At 44.9% G+C, this 15,251-nt stretch overlaps 1 pseudogene; it reads right to left on the bottom strand.

The window, feature by feature from the left end:
* The window catches only part of LOC128638302 (fragile X messenger ribonucleoprotein 1 homolog), a 1,293-nt pseudogene extending 652 nt beyond the window's left edge, over positions 1 to 641 (bottom strand).
* Positions 642 to 15,251: the final 14,610 nt, after the last annotated feature.

Here is a 15,251-nt window from a genome sequence, read left to right as displayed (position 1 = left end):
AGTCACTTAGTTCATCTCTGTGGTCAGACTCAGTTTCAGACGCATTTCATGCTTCTGAATTTGTGCCAGAAGCATATCCTGTGCCCCGTCGGCTACGTCCTTGGTTGTTGTAAGGCCTACTTCCTCGCCCTAGACCACTGCAATCTTCACTGGAATATCCCTTCTCCTTATCTGAACGAGCAAGCCACCAGCAACATGGTTCTTTTTCATTTGCTCTTGAGTAAACCATGAAATTATCTTCGCCTTTGACCCTCAAAAACTCTACGTCATCACTTTCATTTATGTCCTTATTATAACCTGAAGGAGGCTGAAATCTTACATCATGGAATGGAATCTGTCTCTCTGGCTGCCAGTTATTTTTGAAAGCAACAGTTATGGAATCTTCATGTACATCTTTTACAAATGCCTTGTAGAATGCTCCATTGGAGCCCCGCACCTCCACCGCCAGCTCCTCCATATTGATTGTCACGATCCCTGGTTCACGGTTAGGGCGCTCCCCGCAGGCCTCTTTCTCTCTTGTCAGCACTTGTAGCCCAGCATGAGGCCCGCTGGGAGCTCCTCCCCCTTCCCTGGGAAAAGAAACCGAAACGGGCCCCCCACCTGGCAAAGGATTCCCCTTCGCCCGCCTTGAATGTAAACATTAAAACCCGGTCACGTGACGGAGGCCGCGGCTTCGAGCACGCCCATTCACAAACACTAGGCCCAACCTAACTTGACAGGGCTGTTCAACAATTTCTATCCTTAGGACATTTTTGTTAACAAAAAACGTTAAAAGGATAGCTAAAGTCAAAATTAAACTTTCATGATTCGGATAGAGCATGCCATTTTAAACAACTTTCCAATTCACTTCCATTTTCTAAGGTCTAGATTTGGAGTTCGGCGGTAGCCGTCAAAACCAGCGTTAGAGGCTCCTAACGCTGGTTTTGGCCGCCCGCTGGTATTTGGAGTCAGTGATTAAAGGGTCTAACGCTCACTTTTCAGCCGCGACTTTTCCATACCGCAGATCCCCCTACGCCATTTGCGTATCCTATCTTTTCAATGGGATCTTTCTAACGCCGGTATTTAGAGTCGTTTCTGAAGTGAGCGTTAGAGCTCTAACGACAAAATTCCAGCCGCCTGAAAATAGCAGGAGTTAAGAGCTTTCTGGCTAACGCCGGTTCATAAAGCTCTTAACTACTGTACCCTAAAGTACACTAACACCCATAAACTACCTATGTACCCCTAAACCGAGCTCCCCCCACATCGCCGCCACTCGATTAAAATTTTTAACCCCTAATCTGCCGACCGCCACCTACGTTATACTTATGTACCCCTAATCTGCTGCCCCTAACCCCGCCGACCCCTGTATTACATTTATTAACCCCTAACCTGCCCCCCACAACGTCGCCGCCAGCTACTTAAAATACTTAACCCCTAATCTTCCGACCGCAAAGCGCCGCCACCTACGTTATCCTTATGTACCCCTAATCTGCTACCCCTAACACCGCCGACCCCTATATTATATTTATTAACCCCTAATCTGCCCCCCTCAACGTCGCCGACACCTGCCTGATCGGAACAGCCAATAGAATGCGAGCTCAATCTGATTGGCTGATTGGATCAGCCAATCGGATTGAACTTGATTCTGATTGGCTGATTCCATCAGCCAATCAGAAAATTCCTACCTTAATTCCGATTGGCTGATAGAATCCTATCAGCCAATCGGAATTCGAGGGACGCCATCTTGGATGACGTCCCTTAAAGGAACCGTCATTAGTCGGGAGACAACGGAAGAAGAGGATGGATCCGCGTCGCCTGCTTCAAGATGGACCCGCTCCGCACCGGATGGAAGAAGATCGAAGATGCCGCTTGGAGAAGATGTTTGCCGGTCCGGATGTCCTCTTCTTGCCGGATAGGAGGAAGACTTTGGAGCCTCTTCTGGACCTCTTCAGCACCGGATGATGGATCGCCAACCCCCGCTTGGGTTGGATGAAGATGTTGGAGCCAGGACGGATCGGTGAACCTGGTATGGTGAAGACAAGGTAGGAAGATCTTCAGGGGCTTAGTGTTAGGTTTATTTAAGGGGGGTTTGGGTTAGATTAGGGGTATGTGGGTGGTGGGTTGTAATGTTGGGGGGGGGGGTATTGTATTTATTCTTTTACAGGCAAAAGAGCTGAAATTCTTGGGGCATGCCCCGCAAAGGGCCCTGTTCAGGGCTGGTAAGGTAAAAGAGCTTGTAACTTTTTTAATTTAGAATAGGGTAGGGAATTTTTTATTTTGGGGGGCTTTGTTATTTTATTAGGGGGCTTAGAGTAGGTGTAATTAGTTTAAAATTGTTGTAATATTTTTCTTATGTTTGTAAATATTTTTTTATTTTTTGTAACTTAGTTCTTTTTTATTTTTTGTACTTTAGCTAGTTTATTTAATTGTATTTATTTGTAGCAATTGTGTTTAATTAATTTATTGATAGTGTAGTGTTAGGTTAATTGTAGGTAATTGTAGGTATTTTATTTAATTAATTTATTGATAGGGTAGTGTTAGGTTTAATTATAACTTAGGTTAGGATTTATTTTACAGGTAATTTTGTTATTATTTTAACTAGGTAACTATTAAATAGTTCTTAACTATTTAATAGCTATTGTACCTAGTTAAAATAATTACAAAGTTGCCTGTAAAATAAATATTAATCCTAAAATAGCTACAATGTAATTATAATTTATATTGTAGCTATATTAGGATTTATTTTACAGGTAAGTATTTAGCTTTAAATAGGAATCATTTATTTAATAAGAGTTAATTAATTTCGTTAGATGTAAATTATATTTAAGTTATGGGGGTGTTAGTGTTAGGGTTAGACTTAGCGTTAGGGGTTAATACATTTATTAGAATAGCGGTGAGCTCCGCTCGGAAGATTAGGGGTTAATAATTGAAGGTAGGTGTCGGCGATGTTAGGGAGGGCAGATTAGGGGTTAATACTATTTATGATAGGGTTAGTGAGGCGGATTAGGGGTTAATAACTTTATTATAGTAGCGCTCAGGTCCGCTCGGCAGATTAGGGGTTAATAAGTGTAGGCAGGTGTCGGCGACGTTGAGGGGGGCAGATTAGGGGTTAATAAATATAATATAGGGGTCGGCGATGTTAGGGCAGCAGATTAGGGGTACATAGGGATAACGTAGGTTGCGGCGGTTTACGGAGCGGCAGATTAGGGGTTAAAAAAAATATGCAGGTGTCAGCGATAGCGGGGGCGGCAGATTAGGGGTTAATAAGCGTAAGGCTAGGGGTGTTTAGACTCGGGGTACATGTTAGAGTGTTAGGTGCAGACGTAGGAAGTGTTTCCCCATAGGAAACAATGGGGCTGCGTTAGGAGCTGAACGCTGCTTTTTTGCAGGTGTTAGGTTTTTTTTCAGCTCAAACAGTCCCATTGTTTCCTATGGGGGAATCGTGCACGAGCACGTTTTTGAGGCTGGCCGCGTCCGTAAGCACCGCTGGTATCGAGAGTTGCATTTGCGGAAAAAATGCTCTACGCTCCTTTTTTGGAGCCTAACGCAGCATTTGTTTGAACTCTCGATACCAGAGTTAATTTTATGGTGCGGCCAGAAAAAAGCCCGCGGAGCGTTAACAGCCCTTTTACCGCCAAACTCCAAATCTAGGCCTAAATGTGCACAATCTTTTTATATGCACACTTTCTGAGGATCAGCTTAAACTAAACAAGAATTCACAGAACGTATATGTGTTTTGTGATTGGCTGATGGCTGTCACATGACGCAGGGAGAAGGAAGATGGAACTAACTTTAAAATTTGTCAGAAAAAAATCTACTACTCATTTTAAATTCAGACTAAGTGATTTTGCATTGTCTTTTTATTATAGATTTGTTTATTAGGCTATTCTACTGTATTTAATGGTCCTTGAAAGGATCAGTAAATGCAGTAGATTTGCATAATCAATAAATACATGACAAAAAGGCAATGCAATAGCACTTAGTCTGAACTTCAAATGAGTAGTAGATTTTTTTTCTGACAGTTTTCAGTTATGTCTATTTCCACTCCCCCTGTATCATGTGACAGTCATCAGCCAATCACAAATGCATATACGTATATTCTGTGAATTCTTGCACATGCTCAGTAGCTACTAATGACTCAAAAAGTGTAAATATAAAAAGACTGTGCACATAAAGGAATATAAAAGTTTGACTCACACAGTAACTTGATAAATATAATTAAATATACTATTACTTCTAAAAAAGATTTAACAAAGGTACCAAAGCTGCCGAATTGCCTCCTCCAAAAACTTTAGTTGGCATAAGAGAATTTATCTTTTGGAAACAATGATTTCAGTTAACAGTTTAATTATTATTGAACTTGCATGTTTAATCAAAGGCCACAAAGCCGATAACAAAGTGCAAAAGGTGAAAATGTATGTTGGAGGAAGAACTACAGCAGCATGTCATCACGAGGACGGGTTCACATAAAGTCTAGGATGCTTCATTGCTTTACCCATATTTATCACCAAATACTTTCAACTTTACCCCTATCTTAACCTACTTATCTTATCTATGACTAAAATGAAGACATGGACACAGCTGTTATGGCGAAATATGGAAAGGTCATGCATTTATTAAATAATTGAATTTTGCCATTTGGCTTTTAACCTTTGGAGCGCAAAATTCAGCCATATCGTAAATCACAACAATTCCACACCAACAAATGCCACAGCATTTTGGACCCACGTATAGGGGTGTGCACCACAAATACCCCCAATGACAGGGCATGAGGGGGGAGGAGAACCCACGGCATAGCCCGCCCCATAGATAGACCACCGGATCACCTCTCAGGGCTGAGTATGCCACGGGATCCTCCCACCCCCTCACTGCCCTGCCCACGTGCCGGACCCGAACTTCACCGCCGGTTAGGTTCCCCTAACCCGAGGCCAAGAAACAGATGCAATAGTTTATCCTCTAGTTAGCATAGACCACCCGATCACCTGCTGTCCTTCGGTTGCTCTGTGTTCTTCCCCTCATGGAGGAGCATGGGCGGTCTTACTGCGACTCAACCAAGTAGTCAACGTCCTGCCCCTAGCCGTGCTGCTACTGCTCTCCTTCACGTGACCTCTCCGAATTGCTGCATTGTCCTTCATTGACTCTAGGGTGGGAGAGTGGTAAACAAAGAAAAAAGGTTAGTGACAACTTCCTGTTGGGCCCTTCCCTATGTACCCTTTGCTCAGCCCCTGCCCGCCCCGCTCCGGTCCATTTGCCTCTCACTGGCCAAGCCCTCCTTATCAGGTAAGCCCACCTTCCAGCTACCCCCACACAGCACACCTAACCCCCTATTGTCTTCCCAGAAGCACCTCCCTTAGTCCGTTCCCCTCACATTCATTCCCTTCACTTATTTAAGGTCTAGGATGCTTCATTCCTTTACCCATATGTATCACCAATTACTTTCAACTTTACCCCTATCTTAACTTACTTATCATATCTATGACTAAAATGAAGACACGGACACAGTTGTTATGGCGAAATATGGAAAGGTCACAAATGTATTAATTAATTTAATTTTGACATTTAGCTTTTAAGCTTTGGAGAGCAAAATTCAGCCATATCGTAAATCACAACAATTCAACACCAACAAATGCCACAGCATTAACAAGAATTTTGGGACCCACGTTTAGGGGGTGGACCACAAATACCCCCAATGGCAGGGCAGGAGGGGGGAAGGAGAACCCACAGCATAGCCCGCCCCATAGATAGACCACCAGATCACCCCTCAGGGCTGAGTATGCCACGGGATTCTCCCACCCTCTCACTGCCCTGCCCACATGCCGGACCCAAACTTCACAGCCACAAAAGAAACCCTCTTTAAGCCATACCTTCCCACCTTTTTGTGACCTTTCCTTACCTTTACCAATTCCTGTAACATCCCCTTGAAGTCCAACAGCAATTGGTCATTTCCTTTGTCTGTTAAGTGTACCCCATCACGTCAGAATAATTGTTCCCTTTTCACCGCTATCAGTTGGTGCTCTATCACTCTGCCCCCTATCTCCCTCATCACCTTCGCTGCCACCTGGTTTACCATTCTTCTTGATCTATACCCCACCTTGCGCGTGTCTGAGTTTCTCCAGTATATCCAGATAATGGACTACAGACTCCATTTTTTGCCTTGCCACCAGTAGCCAATGCAGAAAGGAACTAAACTTCTCAAATATTGAACATGATATGGAACAGCCCATGGGCAGGCATTTATCCACATAAAACAAGCCTTCGAATTTGCATCCCATAAGCTTAAAACTAGCTGGGCTCAGTGGTAATAACCTGAATGCAGCCTTAATGTCAATTTTTGCCATCATGGCCCCTTCCCCGCTGTTGAATGATTGGTATTGCACTGTGGCTTCCAATTTAACGATTGCATCATTTACCAACCTACCCTTCGGGTATGATAAATTGTGAATCATGCAATATTTCCCTTTCTCTTTTTTGGGAGCCACCCCCAGCGGGGAAATGACTAGGTCAGCAAATGTTTTTTCCGCAAATGGCCCTGCCATTCTACCCCATGCTATCTCCTTTTCTAGCTTCTCCTTCAAGATCCCACGGAACTCTGCTGCAGATTTTAAATTCCTGGCTTTAACTGCCCCAGTTACCTCCCCCTTACTGGTACTGTAAAACCCTTATTCAGCCCCTTAATTAATCAATCTCTATCCTCTATGATAGGGTAGGCCCGCAATTCGCTTGTCAACTTATCTAGTTTTAGGGGGGATGCCGCTATTCCCCAAAGCCTGACCTCCCCCTGCGTTTCCCTGGTTCTGAAAGGACTGCCTCCCGTACCCATTATTCCCACTATTCTTCCTACAATCCATCCCTGCATGCGTCCCGATACAGTATCTGCAAATGTGCTTAAATTTACAAGCGCCTCCTCTATCGCACCTTTTTTCTTTATACGCCCAACATTTCTTATTCTCTGGCTTAATGCTCTTGTTAAAATTTTGTGAAAGTTTGTGCCCTTTCCCCCTTGCGTATCCTGCACCTTCATTAACCTAGTGTACATATCCAGGATATTTATCCCCAAATCCTTCCTCCCTTTATCCCCCAATTGCAGGTTACCCCTTCTAAACTCTACATCATAGTCCTTCCATGCGAACCCCCCGTATGTTGTGTAACACTCCGTAATCAAATGAATGTATCTTAACATACCCTTTGCTTTCCCCAGATTATCTGAGATAAAACACTCTGGATATATGAGTATCCCTTTTATCCATTCTGTAAAGGACTGCTTAACCTCTTTTCCTTTTACCTCATTCCCCTGGACTTTAAAGCCGCAGTTTCTCTAGTGATCTCAAATATATCCACATATTTTCCCTTTTGAGCCCTCATGATTATTTTTGCCTTCAAATGAGTGGCAATAACAATGTACCCGTCACCTCATCATCCCCATTGAACACCTCCCCTGACTCTGCTTGCTCTTCCATAACTACCTCCTTCCCCATCCCTTTGCCTTGATTGGCATAAAAGTTTTTAACTATCTTTAATATTCTCTTATTTCCCTCTCCCTTAAGATTCTCATCCTCTGAGTCCATTTCAGATGAACTATCCGATACATTACTGCTTATACACAATATCCTCTTACCCTGTTTTTCCCCTTGTGTCTCGTCCCTCCTTGGCGATGCCTCGGCCTGCTTTGCTGTTGTTGCCTCCTCCCTCCTTGCTCTTATTAAGGTAGCCCCTGTCGATGGGCTGCTTCCTTCCGCAGAGCTGCTGGCTACTGCCGTGTTTCACTTTGCCGAGGCAACACACTAATATTAATATTTGACACTTTATTCTTTACCGCTGATCCTTGTGCCTTTCCCCCTTGTGCCTTCCCTATTTCCGCTCCATGTCCCTCTCTCCCTTCCCTGTAACTACTATTTACCTCGCTCAGATCCTCCCCTCCTCTATTAGTCTATCTATTACCCTCTGTGTCCCTGATCACCCTACCGCTGCCCTTACCCCCGTCCACTGCCCTGGCTCTCTTTTGCAGCCTACTGCCTTCTGTTGCCCCTTTCCTAAATATATTAAATCTCGTCGGCTCACTATAACCCCCCTTCCATACCCTACCTCTCTGTCCCCCGTATGCTCTCTGCTGGGCCCTTGTCCTCCTACCGACCATGCGCTATCCCCCCACCCCCCTAGCCCTCCCTGCCTATGATGCCATGCTCCGTTTGGCCCCCGGGGCCGCAGCGCTCCCAATCCATCCATCTCCCCTCCCAGCCATATCGCCGCTGTTCTGCGCCCAACTGCGGGGGCTCCTTATCCCGCCCGCTGGCATTAAATATTTGCTGTCTCCCATAGCCATCATCCATTTTCCAATATGGCCCCCCCATGCTGGCACACCCTCGATTGACTCATAAATTGCCCGTGCATGCGCAGTGCTACCTATGCCGCCCCTCCCTCTTAGGTCACAGGAGTGCCTTTGCGCAACCGTGACATCATGTGGCCTACATTAATAGCCCCAGGCCCTCCACCAAGGAAACAGCCGCCCGCACTCCTGGAACCCAAATTGAGGATGACTACAGGGGACTGTTGTGGCGCTAGTGCCCCCTGCCCGGGCGGGATGCCGCCTCGCTGGATGTGAAACTTAACGCAAAGATGTTGGGTACCCCTATGCAGCCCACTGGAGAGGGAATGGGCCGCTCTTCCCCCCCCTCGCTATCTACGATCAGGATCTTACCTGTCTGCCTTGCCCCTCGACCTGCGGGATCCCTTGGAGGAGAGCTTACCTGTTGCACCGCCAACGGATCAGAACACTGCATAGTGAGATAGACAGCGCCAATCTAATAAGGGACATCTAATAGAGGGCATTTTAAAATGCCTTACATTTTTTTATTGTTTTTTTTTAATGGATGTTTAGATGAAGAAAAAATAATAATTGTGTTGCTTTTGTTGTTGTCTTTATCATCCTTTGAACACTATGGATATGTTGAGGTGATGAGAAATTTACCAATTTAATAAATGTGTAGGGGTTAGCAAGAAGGGGAAATGTGTAGAATATAGAGGATTCTGTACAGGGTGTGGAATTTAACAGTGGCCGAAGAATCTCATTGGCAGATTTGCTGTGCGGCAATGCTTAGAAAGTCTAAGTCAGGTAAATTAGGATAGCAGTTAAAGTTAATAGTTGTACAGCATCATGTCATGGTTAATATTAATAGAAGTCTGGGGGCTGTGTCAACTGTGATTATAATTTATTGTGGTCGGGATACAGGGTTACAATACAGAGAGCTGTTTGCCATAGCTACTCTCTACCAATCCCTTCATTGGCTTCCTCTTGCCTCCAGGATTAAACGCAACATTCTGATTCTGACATACAAAGCCCTCAACTGCACTGCTCCCCTCTATATCTCAGACCTTGTCTCCAGATACTGCTTGCAGATCATCTTCACAAGAGCTGACTACAACAGTGCGACTCTAGGCAGGGCCCTCTACCCGTTTGATCCCTATAATTGCTACCTTGTATACCGCCTATGTTTATAGCGCTGCGGAATCTGTTGGCGCTCTAAAATTCAGAAAACATGCTTCGTGTTTGAACTAGTATAGTACCCTTAGTGATGTCAATATTTGAAAATAGCAAATTCCAGGAAACCAGATGGCAAAATCTAAAAAAGTTGGATTATAGCAGAAAATAAAAGACTGTATTTAGAATCAAACTGAGGGAATGGCTACAGAATTACAGCACTCATTAAATCTAGTGCCCTCCTTATCTAGGGACCAAAATAAGTTGTTCAAGAAGTTGTTTCATGGCCAGGTGAGAGCTGTTCTCTAATTATGTCATTAATAATTAAGCAGTTAAAATGTCTGGAGGGTATTTCAAATGTAGAATTTGCATTTGGAAGCAGTGAACTCTCAATATGAGGTACAATAAGCAAGTAAAACAAAAAGTAAAGAACACTTTCCAGGAGGTAGACATATCATAGTCTACACTCAAGAAAAGACTTCTTGAAAATAATTAGAGAGTTTACCAAAAAATGCAAACTATTGGTAAGCATTAAGAATAGGAAGGCCAGATTAGACTTTGCCAGACAATGTATCATATTATCTGTAAAACATGATGTTTATTGATGACTGCTGACAGAAGCAGCAGGATGAATTCTGAAGTGTATAGGGCTATAGACTATCAGTTCAGATGCTCAAATGCTACAAATTAATAGGACGGCAGATTGACAATGACCAAAACATATTGCGTCAGAACCAAAAAAACTATTCAAGAAAAAGAAGTGGAATATTCGTCATATTAAACAATGGTCAAGACAGTCAACTGACCTCAACCAAATTAAACATGCTTTTCATTTACTGAAGACAAAAGTGAAGCCAGTAAAACCCTCAACTAAGCATCAACTTAAGACAGCTGCAGTACAGGCCTGACAAAGTATCACTAGGGAGGAAATGAAGAACTTGGTGATGTCCATGGGTTCCAGACTTCAGGCAGTCATTCACTGCAAAGGATTTTAAACCAGGTATTTAGGGTGGTCAATGTGGTGACATACAAAGGCATAAGTATGATAATTGTGTAAATGTCAAAATTCTCATGGACCGCAAAGCCATAATATACATCAACAATAAAGCTTAATTTCTGATATATACAATGGATTTAAAAGTAAACTATTTTTAGCACTTCAGTTGCAGCCAATGAGCCCAAAGTGCCAGAAAATTGGTTATAAGTGCCCCCTTTGACACTCATGCCTTAACTTTGTCAACCTTATTATAGGATGTCACTCTGCTTTATTTGCATGCAGTCATTTTAGATATTACAGGATGGTAAAGGTATTTGCAGTCTAAAGTTATTAACTGTAGACTACACTTAAACAGACAGAACATGTTAAAGATTCCTGGCATGCATATGAAAGAGCAAAGATATTTATTTTTATTTTGAAGTTAACAGGAAGTGCAACTGAACTTTAGGGACTGATTGGTCACTGGCCAATGAGCAAAGCTTCCACTGCCTTGTTAATGGACAGTGACATTCCTCTATCATATATAAAAAAATAGAAATTATGTCAATGTCCCTTTAATAGATTGAGAGATATTTTAGGTTTTGGACTGATAATAAAATGACTCACATTTTTAATTGCACTTGCTTTAAGCTTTAAAGCCAGCCTTGCATACTGTAGTCTAGACTATATGTATATTCAATAGAGTTATAAATATGTTCATAGAAATACTCTGTATAATGTCATGGATACATACTCCTTAGTGGCAAGCAGGGTTGGTTATTCCTTTATTCAAAAGTTTTTGTTTCCAGCTTTCTTTTTTTTATTAATTAATTGAGGAAAATTCTGGTGTACAACATATAAACAATTACATATGGGATATTGAATTCCATTCAACATCGCACTTAATGGATTCAGGGAAAACACTTATTATAGAAATTATACAAATCTAAGACCTTGAGTCCCAAGATTCATTGTTACAAGCATTACTATCCTGAAACACAATACTATCCTGAAACACAATAACAGAATTATATACGCTTATACAATAATATTCCACTGTGCATGAGAGAAAAAAAGAGAGCATAAACATTACCTAGTAAGTTTGTGTATTACTACCTTCCATATCACTATAGTATATATTCTCTGTAGATATTTACCAAACCTTTCTTGCTGTCTGTTACCAGAACTCCCTCAATTTTTTTTCCCTTTGGAGGATTCTTATCATTATATTTGTGTTTCAAGAAAAGAGAAAAAATAAAAAGAACACAAACATAAAAAAAATGGTTCTTCCAACCTCGCCTCTCTCCCCGCCCCCCCCCCCCCACACTTGTTAAGCTACAGGCAGTTACTTAATCAGCAGTCTATAAAATGCTGCTTCCTTACCGTGCTCGTGTATGGTTCTTTGTATCCTGGGTGCGCTGCTTCCAATATTCTGTTTGATGCTGATCTCTGCCTGGATATTTGATCACTCTCTGCTTGCCTCCTGCCCTGACCTCTTGGACCATCCAGACTACTCTTTTGGCTCTTCCTTGTGGTACCTTTACTGACCATCCAATATTTTGATCATTGGCCTGTCTCTGACTCTCCTTCTGCCTGAAGATTCTGGCTCACTCTGTGCCCGCCTGTTGCCAATTCAGACTGCTGACTACTCCTCTGTGTTTGTGCCCTCCTCTGCCTACTTCCTGGGAACCTTCTTGCTTCTGGGTCCCTTACTCGTTATCTCTGGCTGCCAGACTTTCTACCTGTCACTTCACCTTGTGCCGGGATAAGAAGACTACTGGCCAGGCAATTGGAGTGGCAGGTGAATTTCAGTGCAGGCCTGAAAACTATTTAATATGTTTTGTTTCTTTACACCATTTTTCACACATTAACTCAACCATAGAGATAGCATCAGTTAAAATGGACAATTACTTACTCATTTGTGGGTCTCAAGGAAATTAAACTATTCATATAATTAAAATATACAGAGAGAGAGACATGCTCAACCAGGAATGAACAAAGGTTGAGTAGCTTGTGCTTTTTTTCGAGTCACCACCTAAGAGCAGCCTCTTTTAGCTCAATTGTCACTTTTACAGAGGAGAACATTCCTGAAGTATATAAGTCTGATCCCATATAAAAAAGATTATCCAGCCCCGGAATAACAAGCAATCCTCCTCTGAACAAGGAACATGGCAACCCCAGATGATTATTTCCACCTTCTGTGGAGACTATTTCCAGCTGGTAACCAACCAAAGAACAATCAATTGTGGCGTTGTTTGTTTCTGACTGAGCGCTTCTCATAAATATCCTATACTATAAAAGGCCAAGTGTGTTTGTCCGAAGCTGTCATGCGCAGTAGAGACAGCACGAGGACAAACACACCTGGCCTAAGTCCCTAACTGTTCTGCCGACTGCGCTGAGCAGAAGTGGGCGTGGCCGACCGTGAAGGGGCGGAGTCTAACGCGAAGGCCCGTGAAGGGGGCGGAGCCTAGCGTGAAGGCCTGTGAAGGGCCGTGGAGAGAGCTCAAACAGCTCAAGAGAGGGTGGAGAGATGTGAAGAGATGTGGGGAGAGGGGGGGAGATGTGGAGTGAGGGGGAAGATGTGGAGAGAAGGGAGAGATGTGCGGAGATGTGAAGAGATGTGGGGAGAGGGGGGAGATGTGGAGAGAGGGTGGAGGTGTGGAGAGAGGGGAGAGATGTGGGGAGATGTGGAGAAAGGGGGGAGATGTGGAGAGAGGGGGAGATGTGGAGAGAGGGGAGAGATGTGGAGAGAGGGGAGAGATGTGGAGAGAGGGGAGAGATGTGGAGAGATGTGGGGAGATGTGGAATGATGTGGGGAGAGGGGGGAGATGTGGAGTGAGGGGGGAGATGTGGAGTGAGGGGGGAGATGTGGAGTGAGGGGGGAGATGTGGAGAGAGGGGGGAGATGTGGGAGATGTGGAGAGAGGGGGGAGATGTGGAGAGAGGGGGGAGATGTGGAGAGAGGGGGGAGATGTGGGGAGAGGGGGGAGATGTGGAGAGAGGGGGAGAGAGAGACAGAGAGAGAGAGGAGAGAGAGAGAGGAGAGAGAGAATGAGAGAGAGAGGGGGAGAGAGAGAGAGGGGAGAGAGAGAGAGAGAGAGAGAGAGAGAGAGAGAGAGGGGGGGGGAGAGGGAGAGAGAGAGGGGGGGGGGGGAGAGGGAGAGAGAGACAGAGGGAGAGAGATAGAGAGAGAGGGGAGAGAGAAAGAGGGGAGATGTGGACAGAAAAAGAGAGAGGGGGGAGATAGAGAGAGAGGGGAGTGAGAGAGACAGAGGGGAGAGAGAGAGAGAGAGAGAGAGAGAGAGAGAGAGAGAGAGGGGAGTGAGAGAGACAGAGGGGAGAGAGAGAGAGAGAGACAGAGGGGGGAGAGAGAGAGGAGGAGAGAGAGAGGGGGGAGAGAGAGGGGAGAGAGAGAAAGGGGGAGAGAGAGAGAGGGGAGAGAGAGAGGGGTGGAGGGGGGAGAGAGAGGGGAGAGAGATAGAGAGAGGGGGGAGAGAGAGAGGGGGGGAGAGATAGAGGGGCAAGAGAGAGAGAGAGAGGAGAGACAGAGGGGGGAGAGAGAGAGGAGAGAGAGGGGGAGAAAGAGGAGAGAGAGAGAGAGAGAGAGAGAGAGAGAGAGAGAGAGGGGAGAGAGAGAGGGGAGAGAGAGAGAGGGGAGAGAGAGAAAGAGGGGGGAGGGGGGAGAGAGAGAGACAGGGAGAGAGAGAGGGGAGAGAGAGAGAGGTGAGAGAGAGAGAGAGAGAGGGGAGAGAGAGAGGGGGGGGAGAGGGAGCGGGGGGAGAGAGAGAGGGGGGGGAGAGAGAGAGAGAGAGAGAGATAGAGGGGAGAGAGAGAGAGGAGAGGGACAGAGAGAGGGGAGAGAGAAAGAGAGAGGCGAGAGAGGGGGGGAGAGAGAGAGAGATAGAGGGGAGAGAGAGAGAGGAGAGGGACAGAGAGAGGGGAGAGAGAAAGAGAGAGGCGAGAGAGGGGGGGAGAGAGAGAGAGATAGAGGGGAGAGAGAGAGAGGAGAGAGACAGAGAGAGGAGAGAGAAAGAGAGAGGCGAGAGAGAGAGGAGGCGAGAGAGAGAGAGGGGGGAGAGAGAGAGATAGAGGGGAGAGAGAGAGAGAGGGGTGAGATAGAGAGAGAGAGGGGTGAGATAGAGAGAGGGGAGAGAGAGAGAGAGAGAGAGGAGAGAGAGAGGGGGGAGAGAGAGAGGGGAGCGAGAGAGAGAGAGAGGGGAGCGAGAGAGAGATAGGGGGAGAGAGTGCAAAAGAGAGGGGGGAGAGAGAGAAAGCAAAAGAGAGTGGGAGGGAGAGAACGCCAGGGGTGGGACCACTGTACTGCAAAAAATGGCCCGTGTGAACGGGCTTTAGGACTAGTATATATATATTCATATAACTATAGACATTTTTAGTAACTCAAAACACCACATAAGTGAACACAATTTATTCAAGGTTTATAAATACTGAATATCTATACTATAATCGCGTTTGTAACGCGTCCATTGGTGTCGCCAGTTGAGCACGCATCATCAAAGGAATGTTGGCTGCACAAAGCTGCATCCCGGTGGATCCAAACATGGCAGGGGGGGTAAAGAAACTACCTTCAGTGGATTCTTTCACCACCCTGCCATTTACAGAATCCAACTGGATGCAGCATAGGCAAACAAAGCCGTAAAAAAAAAAACCGCAACCGCCAGCACGAAACAACAAAAAAACATGTAACCGCCCACAAAAAATAACAAAAATACCTAACTGCCCGCACGAAGTATAACAAAAAAAACAAACCTCCCGCACAAAGTATTAACAAACACCTTAACCGCCAACCCCCACATCGCAAAAT

Source organism: Bombina bombina, chromosome 1 (genome assembly GCF_027579735.1).
Source record: "Bombina bombina isolate aBomBom1 chromosome 1, aBomBom1.pri, whole genome shotgun sequence".
Lineage (NCBI taxonomy): Eukaryota > Metazoa > Chordata > Amphibia > Anura > Bombinatoridae > Bombina > Bombina bombina.
The sequence above is the reverse complement of the archived record's forward strand: the minus strand, read 5'-3'. Positions and strand labels throughout refer to the sequence as shown.